The sequence below is a fragment of the Myxine glutinosa genome, chromosome 6 (genome assembly GCF_964187855.1).
Source record: "Myxine glutinosa chromosome 6, kmMyxGlut1.1, whole genome shotgun sequence".
In the NCBI taxonomy this organism is placed as follows: domain Eukaryota; kingdom Metazoa; phylum Chordata; class Myxini; order Myxiniformes; family Myxinidae; genus Myxine; species Myxine glutinosa.
The window spans coordinates 60316742-60327544 of NC_136266.1; positions in this window are offsets into that span (position 1 = coordinate 60316742).

Here is a 10803-nt window from a genome sequence, read left to right on the forward strand (position 1 = left end):
AAATAGAAACAAGCACACGAAGGAGCGAAATGGGGGGGGGGGGGGGGGGGGTGGAAAAACAGCCAAGACAGAGCACTCACGACACGAAGCGAGCAGACGCCATGACACCGCACCCAGCGCACCGACAGCCGATAGGTGGCGCCAGAGAGAGAGAGAGAGAGAGAGAGACTGACTGTTTCTTCCTTTTATTACAAGAGTACAAAAAATCAGTAATGTTCAGTCATAAAGAAACAAAACACAACAAAAATGGTCTCAAGGAAAAATTATTATCAAATCATCATCATCAAGTGTGCATATGACATCATTAAAAACCCACTTTTCTTTAAAACATGTTAAATTCTTGTTCATTTTAAAAAACCGGTACTCTAGCTTTAGTCTTGCATTTACAAGAGCCTTAAAGGTGAGCAGTACATCATATGACGAGTCAGAAGCGTTTCCCATTTTTTTCTTCCTGGATTTATAAATTGTAAACTTGGCTTGGCCAATTAAAAAATTCATTAAAACCACATTTCTAAGGGAAGACGGTCCTAAAACACCATAAATAAAAACATTGTGATTGAAGAGGGAACCAAGCTTCACAAAACGTTCCTGAAGGAATGTAAAAAGAGGTTGCAATCGTTCACACTCAAGGTATATATGCGGTAGGGTTTCAATGGATGCACAGAAAGGGCATAGATTAGAGTTAGCAGTAGAAAACCGGTTCAGTAAAACATTATAAGGTAAAATCCAGTGTACAAGTTTCCATTGAATATCTCCAACATACTTTGGAGTAGGCAAGAGATAAAAACTTCGCCAATTGGGGCAATTGGGGGGTATTGGGGGTAAAACATCCCGCCATCGAAGCCTCGGGTGCTCAGAAAATGTTTTTGCGTATAAAATTTTAACGTACGCGTTGTACAAACTTTTCTTTGGAAAGGCGGGAAGGGATAATGCAGTATCATCAGGGCTGTTCAGGCCAGGGGACAGATTAAGTGGCGGGCTGAAGACGAGGAGTTTGGGGGAAGTCACCCGCTGTTTCCTCGGGGGAAGGGCCAAGTTCCTCGCAGGTATTACGATACGTTGTGGATATCCCTTGAAGGAACCGAGAGATGATCCTGACAGATTTTATTCCGGTTTTTTGTGCCACAGCGGCAGCACTCAGCCGGCAGCTCCCAGACTCTGTCATGAGGTCTTTCACTCGTAGCAGCTTGGCATCAATAAAGCGTTGAACGAGTCCCCTATTATTCAAGCTGTTTTCCAGGAAGGGGTTGTAGCATAGGGGCTCATTCAACAACATTTCCATGTTGTATGTTGCCATTTCACGGGAAAAGGACAGGGCTTGCCAGGCGTTCATCACCCCTTGGTAAAAGGTGGGCAGCAAGGATGAATCGATTTGATGAGGGTTCATCAAGAAAAGTTCTCGGTCATAACCCAGTTTGCATGTAAGCTGTAATATGCAGTTAGCCAGAGGCCTCCAGAGTAGGGTTTCATCTCCATATACAAGTTGGCGCACGATATGAAGCCGGAAGACCATAATCCGGCTGCGGATATCAATAAGACCTTGGCCACCTTCAGTGAGTGGTAAGTATGCCACGGGGGGTTGGAGCCAGTGTTTCCCGCTCCAGAAAAAGTCGACAATGCTCTTTTGCAGTGTAATAAGAAGGCTCCCGGGCGGTTGTAGGCATATCATCTTATGCCATAGCATAGAGGCGACAAGATTGTTAATGACGAGAGTTCTTCCGCGGTACGAAAGTTGAAAAAGAAGTCCTTTCCAGCGGGCCAGTTTTGCCATTACCTTGTCTGGTAATCCCACCCAGTTCTGCTGCTCAAAGGTGTTGTTTCCGAGGAAAATACCGAGGTATTTAATGCCACTTTTCTGCCAGTTCACTCCTCCTGGTAGGACAATTGGCGGGCAATCCCCAGGTCCTATCCAAAGGGCTTCACTCTTCTTCCAGTTTACCTGGCCTGAACAAGCCTGACAATATGTTTTTAGTGCCTGAGCCACCGCAGTGACGTCAGCACTATTTTTTATATAAATACAGACATCATCTGCATAGGCAGAGACTTTTAGCGGTGTGGTAAGAATTGATCCAGTGAAGCCAGAAATGTGCGTACGTAACTGGAGCAGAAGAGGTTCGATGGCAAGAGAGTATAAAAGTCCAGATAGCGGGCAACCTTGCCGTACTCCCCGTTGTACAGCAATGGGGCTACACAATACTTGATTAATTTTAAGAACACTGGATATATTACAATACAAAAGTTTAACGTACGAGATAAAAATAGGTCCAAACCCAAAATTCTCTAAAACTCTAAAAAGGTACATGTGGTCAATACAGTCAAAGGCTTTTCCTTGGTCAATAAAAAACAGACCAACATTCATATTAAAATTGTTACAAAACCGAATGGTATCACGGATAAGAAAGATATTATTAAAAATAGTACGTCCAGGAATACAAAAGGATTGATGTTCTCCTATTAGTACATTCATAAAAGGTTTCATTCGATTAGACAAGGCTTTGGCTAAAATTTTATAATCCGTACATAAAACAGAAATAGGACGCCAGTTCTCTATAAGTTGAGTGTCCGCTTTCTTAGGAATTAAGGTGGTGACTGCTCTCCGGCAACTCCACGGCAGTTGTCCATCCTCTAAACATTCATTCAATACCCGCAGTAGGTGAGGTCCAATGGTGTCCCAAAAAAACTGGAAAAATTCACTTGTCAGCCCATCCAGTCCAGGGGCTTTATCAGGTTCCAAGGCCTTCAAGGCAGCGGTGAGCTCAGGTAACCTAAGAGGATCCTCCAACTGCTGCTTCTGATCCTCCGCCAATGTTGGAAGGTTAGAAACAAGTTCCGATATTGCATCCTGGTTAATGTCATGCCGCATAAACCGTTGTTTAAAATGTTTCCGGGCACATTCCCTGATTCTGCCATCTTCATAAAGGAGTTCCCCATCATGGAGCAAGCGTGTAATCATTGACGAAGAGGCCCCCCTTTTAAGGCTGAAGAAGAATTTGGTTGGAGCATCAAGGTCGTGTATGTACCTCATCTTCAGGCGCAATAAAGCATTTTGTGCTCGCCTTTCGGATATGGAATTCAGTAAGGCCGTTTTTCCATGGATTTGTTGCCTCATTCCCTGGTCGCTCACACTTGCGGTTCCCTGAAGCTGTTCCTGTAATTCCAGGATTTCATCTTCAAGTAAGGTTGTGGTTTTTCTTTCCTCTTGAACACCATACGCACGATATTGTTGGCAGAACAGTCTGATGTGCGTTTTGGCATTATCCCACCATTGTCTGAGGTTTGAGAAATTCCCTTGGGAGGCAACCAGAATATTCCAAATTTCCGGAAAAATGTCCTTAAAGGTACTATCATCAAGTAAGTTGTTATTAAATTTCCAAAAAGCACTCTTGTGTTTCGGGCAGGGGGCAGAAATTTTGAGAAATGTTGCGCTGTGGTCCGAGAATCCTGATGGGCAAATTTTGGATGACAGAACGAGGCGTTCAAGTGGAGGATTAATATAAAACTTGTCCAAGCGAGCAAGTACAATATTACCCTGAATGCATCGACACCATGTGTATTGCCTGATTGATGGGTGCTGTACCCGCCATATATCTGTCAAATTCATTTGTTTTAAAAATTTGGTGAGAGGGATTGTGGAGGCAGGATGGGGCTCTGCACTGTTCCTGTCTAGTTGGGGTTGGAGGGTGCAGTTAAAATCTCCACCAATACAAACATGATTGTCTTGGTTTTTTAGGGCGTTTTGACTGTCGAGGGACGTTAGGTGTGTCCCAAGGTCATTAAAAAAAACTCGCCGAGCTACAGGCGTACTTGGGGCATAGATATTAAAAATAGTATAGAATTTTCCATAGTAGTGGAATTCTAGGGATGCTAGGGATCCCTTGTGTATTTCGTCGAATTTAAGCGATGAAGGCGAAAAGGAGGGGCTAAGAATTATTGCGACACCGCCTTTGCGGGAGTCACCGTTACTAAAGAAGGACAGGCCGGGGAAGAGCCTACACCACTCTGCGACACAGCAGTCGTTGGCATGGGTCTCTTGTAAGAGGGCAATGTCAACTTTCTTCTGTAATAAAAAATCCCTTACTTGAACTTTACGGACAGAGCTACATCCTCCGTTAATATTCAGGCTACAAATGGAAAAACTCATTACAGCTATAAGGAGGAGTGACCACCACTCAATTTTTTGATAGCAGTTCATTCTTAGCTTTTTGCAACCACTTCTTTAAACGGTGACGTTGGGAGGAATTGAAATTAAAAACGTGGGGCCGTTTTACCATCAGTTTAGCGGAATGTATAAAATCAGGTAGCTCCGGAAAAAAGGTTTCTATTACAACATTCCTTTTTCAGAATGTGTCCTTAAGAAACCTTTTTATCTCGGAAGGAGGGATTGGAGGGATTTCTTCTTCCTTAAGGCTACCACATTCACTAATAGAGTCATCTATATCAGATGGCTCAGATGGTGTGTCACACTGGTTTTCATCATTTATCTCCTCACCGTCATCACATCCCTCCACGTTATCGGATGGGGCATAGTCCATAGAGGGGGGGGACGGGGAGGGAGAGAAATGAGCCATCTTCAGGGGAGGGGGGGGGGGGGTACTAATTTTTGTGGTTCAACCATATCAGTTTCTAGGTCAGTAGACAAGGGCGAGGATTCATCCACATCTATGTCCTCCAATACCGAGAAACGATTTTCTGTGACGAGGGACAAATCTAGGCCAGAGAGGAGGGGCTGTCGGTTTTCAGTTGTAGGTTTTTTAAAGAGATGACCGTTTTCATCTGTTGTTTGCAGATGTCTTTTTCCTTTTGGGCAGACTAATTGAAACTCGTCCTGGTTAGTGGGAAGAGATTGCAAGGGTTTGGGGGGAGGGGGGGGAGGGAGGACGTGATCATCGGGAGGGGGATCCCATCGGCTACCACGGCGGGAGAGGTAGGATCAGTTGTAGCAGGCAACAAGCTGTGATTGGACGATGTCGCCTGGGGGGTGAGATCTATAGTTAACAGGAGATGGCTGCAATTAGATCCTTCAGTAGAGGGAGGGGCCCCTGTTTCAAGGGGAGGGGAGGGGGGTACGGCGGGGGGGTTTGGATTGGTGGTAAGAGGGCTTGGGTCGGTGGTGGACAGATTGGGATCAGTGGTGGTAAGGCTTGGGTCGATGGTGGGAAGGTTCGGGTCGGTGGTGGGAGGGCTTGGTTCGGCGGCGGGAGGGCTTGGTTCGGTGGTGGGAAGGTTTGGTTCGGTGGTGGGAAGGCTTGGGTCGGTGGTGGGAGGGCTTGGGTCAGTGGTGGAAGGGTTTGGACCGGTGGTGGGAAGGTGGGGGGGTTGCTTATTCCCGGTTCGGAGGGGAGGTTGCACTTGTGGAGAATTCTCTTTTCGGGGGCAGTCATGCTTAACATGCCCAAATTGTCCGCAGCCAAAACATTTTAGAACGTTGGTGGACACGTACACTGTATATTCGTTCTGTTGATGTTTTAATTTTATTATAAGGTTTAAATCCTTCTGGGAATTTTTTAAAATCATAAACACTTGCCGCCGGAATGAAACCACGTGCCTTAAATCGTTGTTTCGTGACCCGAAGGGAATCATGGAGATACGAGACACTCTTATCGGGACAACTCTTTAATTAGTACATCGTCGGATACAAATGGGGGGCAATTTGATATCACGACTTTTATCGCTGGGCTATCTAGTGGGGAAATCATTACAAATAAATCTGGATCGATTGTCAAACCCTGTTCGACAATTTGTGGGACACAATCCACGTCGGACAAAAAAATAACGATCCGCTTGTTCATCCGCGAAGCGGCAACAACCTTGTCGATCCCGACAACACGACCGGTTGCGAGGACAACGTCCTCGACACTAACCTCACGTTCCGGAGGTACACAAAAGAACCCGTGCTTACGGGTCAGGCTCTGAAAGGCCGTAAATCGAGATAGTGCAGCTGCCATGCTGGAACAGCTGCACTTACAACCCCTCCCCAACTCGGGGAGGGTGAATATATAATACAATCTTCCCTACCCGAACTCCGGGAATGGGAAGCAATCAGACCTCTCCGATTTCCCTAACTTCGGAAAAGGGAGGCAACAAAACAAACTGAAGGAAGGATAAACGAAAGGAAAAAAAGGAAATAGAGGTTTAAGATGAAGGAGCAAACACCGATCGGGCGACGCCCAAAAACGGCGAACCCTTACCAGCGATCACCCTGTGCTCTCCGGCTCTCTCTCCCGTCTCAACGTATATGGGAATCACCAGGAAGACTCCACGAACAGGTACAAGGACACAGAGGGGGGAAAACGGGGGGGGGGGGGGGAATGGAGCAACAACACAGAGCACTCACAGGCCTCCACAAGCAGACGCCATGACAGTACAACCAGCATGCAAACGACCAGCAGGGGGCGCGAGAGAGAGAGAGAGAGAGAGAGAGAGAGAGAGAGAGAGACATAGCTCCCCTTTAGCGGTGCATTGCCCCTCCATTTTTATCTCATATTTACATTAATTTGGACAATACAAACGGGGATGAGGGAACTCTGTGTAAGTACAAACGCTTTCGAGAGACGAGTCTTTTTCCTTCATTTACACGTGATTTCCAGGAGGTTCCTTAGTGATGGATATCAAGCAAGCTTTGTTGTAAAGTCCGGTTTTTTTCAACACAATTACAGATTCGCTTAGTCATTCGAAGTAATGCACGTACAATATGCAGTTTTGATAATGCATGTTAATATTTGATCATATAACATGTATGGTTGTGCATGACATTTTAAAGGAAGGTCATTTTTAAAAGAATCCTATTTTTTTTAAACCGTTACATTTTCATTAGGTGAACGCTTTGCACGACATGATGCATCATCCGGTGAATTGTGCGTTTTCCAGGTGGGAAAAACCAAATAGGTGCGAGCAGTTGGTGAGGCGTTTGCTTTGACATCCAGAAAGTTCCACACTATGGTGGTAAGTGCCAATTACTTTTGGCAAAGAATGTCTAACTTGACATCGATCAACATGGAAGGCATCTGTGTATATTTTATCTTTTATTTTCTTAGTTTATGGAGGCATTTTTTTCACAGATTATCATGTGAATCATATAATAGGCCTTTGCTTGCTCTTTCTTTATCAGTGATCTGTGCGATGTTCTTTCTTGAATATAATGGTACACTCGTATCCAAAAATATTGGCACCCTTGCACTTTTTTCAAATAACTCAGTTTTCTCTAAAAAATAAGTTGAAATTGACAAAACTATTTGCTCCCCACTATTCTTTATTTAACTGTTAATATTACAGAACCTTTGTTTTTGATTCAGAACTTAATCTGTCCCTTTAAATCAGAAAATAGAAATTTTAGCACAGCCTTTGGACAAAATAACTGCAGTCGCTTCCTATATCCATGAATGAGCTTCCTGCACCTCTCTACTGGCAGTTTGGCCCACTCTTCTTGTGCAAACTGCTCCAGTTCTCCCAGATTTTAAGGGTTTTCTCAACTAGGTTCTCCCAACTGCTGTTTTCAGATCTCCCCGCACGTGTTCAATGGGATTAGATCTGGTCTCATTGCTGGTCACTTCAGAACTGTCCAGCGTTTTGTTTTGAACCATTCCTGGGGGCTTTTTGAAGTGTGTTTGGGGTCGTTCTTCTGCTTCAAGAAACGTGACCTTCGACGGAGATCCAGCTTTCTGACAATGGGTTGAACATTGTGCTCCAAAATGCCTTGGTAATCTCCTGATTTCATGATGTGATGCACACATTCAAGGTACTCAGTGCCAGAAGCAGCACAGCAACCCAAAACATCACTGAACCTCCTCCATGTTTGACTGTAGGGAAGGTGTTGTTTTCTTTGAAGGCCTCGTTTTGTTTTCTGTTAAGAAAGACATTTTGTGCTTTACCAGAAAGCTCTAATTTGATCTCATCTGTCCACATAACATTCTCCCAGAAGGATTTTGGTTTGTTCAGGTGTGTTTTGTCTCAATGTGGACGAGTGTGCAAAATCCTCAAGCTTATTCATCAAGCTTATCTCTCAGCAGCAGTGGGGTCTTCATGGGTCTACTTTCATTGAGTTGGTGACGGATGGTGCGAGTTGAAACTGTCATACCTTGTGTCTGAAGGTCAGTTTGAATCTGTTTGGCAGTTGATAAAGATGCTTTCTCCAACATTGAAACAATTCTTCGCTGCAATCTTCGATCAGGTTTTCTCTTGGGTCACATCCAGGGAGGTTGGCTACATTATTCCTGATAACATTGCGTACGACGGACACAGGAACATCAAGGTCTCTGGAGATGGACTTGTAGCCTTGCAATTGTCCATGCTTGGCTACAATCTTGTGTCTGGCCTCCTCAGACAATTTTCTGCTTTTTGTTCTTTTCTGGTTTTCGAGAAGCACCGGGTCTAACAACACCCAGCCCCCCCCCCGCCCCCCAACGTGGTAAAGGCTCCACAAAGCTCCGAATGTTCCCTTCACGGCACACACGAAAAACGCGACCGCCCGCCACGACGCCAGCACCAGACAGAGGGAGAGAGTGAGAGGGATTCTTCTTCCTCCACTCCACGATCGTGCACAAGCCAGGAACAGCCAAGCCAGGGACAAAAGGCGCCCGCCTGCCACAAAGCCAAATCGCACCAGCACGGACAAAGGAAATATGGCGCCTTCCTTGTTCATGCCAAGAGACCTAGAAAGTGACAGATTCTTCTTCTTTTGCCTCGACGTCTCCCCAGCTCTGACGTCACACTCTGTCCAGTCACTGCATTCTGCCCAATCACTCCATGGTCGGCTCGATGAATGAGGAAGCTCGGGGCGTGGGGTCTCTGTTGCAATCCACGAGGGGGCAGAGTTTTGTCTCTTTGAGAATGTTCATATTACGTCGGTGGTTGTGGCGTGGGCTAAGCCCGATCGGCAAATGTGCTGGTTTCTATCGGCCTGTCGGTGTTGTGGCTAATGGAGCCCATTGCATGGCCGGCTGAATGAATGTAAAAAAAAAAAACACGGGAAAAATCACAAGGGCCAATTCCACACTGGGGAATTAATCTTAAGCCCTGTCTAGTTAACACTTAAGCCCCTTATAGTGACATGCAAACACTCTTAACCTGACAGGTTCCCTACTTATTAGATCGAGGTTCTTCTTCTTCACGTCCATGCTCCATACTAAAACCTATACGACCCTGACTCCATCATGGCAATTCGTCACCAACCCCCACAAATGTAACAGTATTCAACCCCTTGCATCAATACTTTGTAGAAGCTCCACTGGCAGCGATTACAGGTTTGTGTCTTCTTGGGTATTTCTCTATCAGCTTTGCACATCAGGATTTGGGGGTTTCTCCCATTCCCTGACGAAGGTCCTTCTTGCCCAGTTGCTCAGTTTCGTCGGACAGCCAGCTCTAGGAAGAGGCTGAGTAGTTCCATATTCTACCAGAAGGATGCATACTGCACCCTTCCTCATCAGGCTCAGTAGTCTGTAAAGACAGGATCCAACCTTTCACGGTATCCTTTTGTTTGCTTTTCTCTAAATCCTGTCACAGATTGTCTTGTGGCGCACTTGCAAAACCATGCTTTAAGCTGGAGTGAAACATGACTTATTTGTGGTGCCTGGCAAATTCTGCCGCATGATCCTGCAAGCTCTGATGCGAAGAGAAGAGAACGTTTCTGACCTTTTGCCCCTGAGTGACGACATATCGTAAAAGACAACATTGTCTCCTTCTATTTCTAAAAGACCCAATATTATCTGTTTCTCAAAATGGAGCACAGAAAATTAACATTCTTTATGTTAAATGATCGCATTGAGGTATTTATTTTAATTGGAATAGATTGATGTCTGTCATATTTAGCTGTCATGTAATGCCCCTCTGGATTGCATAACAGCGTTGAGGATATATACACAAAGAATTAAGTTAAGCACCCCTACACAACGAATTAAGGTAAGCACCCCCTAATATATATTCTTTGTGTATATGTATACATTGGCATATATTCTAAGGTATGTGAGATCAAATAATGATTGGTATGACATTAGCAATTATCCATTGATGAAATTGAGTGATCAAAGTGAAAAAAAGTGATTGGTTGAGTCAGTGATCCGATCACGTGGGTCCTACACACGTTATTGACGCAAAGATCGCTAGAGGTCTTCTCAGAACAATGACTGTACGTTAGAAAACATAAACGTCATCCACACTGTCCGTGATGGACCTATAGCTCCATACTTAAATTGAGGTGAAAATATGCCTAAAATTCCCAAAAAATTTCACCTTAAATTATTCAGAATAAAATATTGAAAACGGCATGATTGTTATGTTTTTATGTGACCATAATATCACTTCTCCAGAAAATATAGCAATATCATGGGTATATTACACTGTTTTGACGACAACAAACTTGTAATGTGCGAGGTTGTAAAAAAACGGGGGGGGGTGCTTAACTTAATTCTTTGTGTATATATATATATATATATATATATATATATATACACGGTGATTGAAAAGTAACTCCCTATTTTAAAATACTTATAATTTATTTCTTAACTATACTTCTTACACGAAATGGATATGAGAAGAAAGCGTATAGCATGACGTGTTATTTAAATGCGATATGGGCACCAGCATTCGCCACTAGCTTCTCAAGCCGCCCGGGAACCACGTCAACTGATTTCACCAGGAACTCTTGTGGGATGGAAGACATAACTTCTCGTATTCGCCCTTCAAGTTCTTCCAAAGTCGTTGGTTTGGTACAGTAGACTTGCTCTTTTACCCAACCCCAAAGAAAAAAGTCACATGGTGTTAAGTCAGGGCTCCTGGCTGGCCACTCATACGGACCACGACGACCCATCC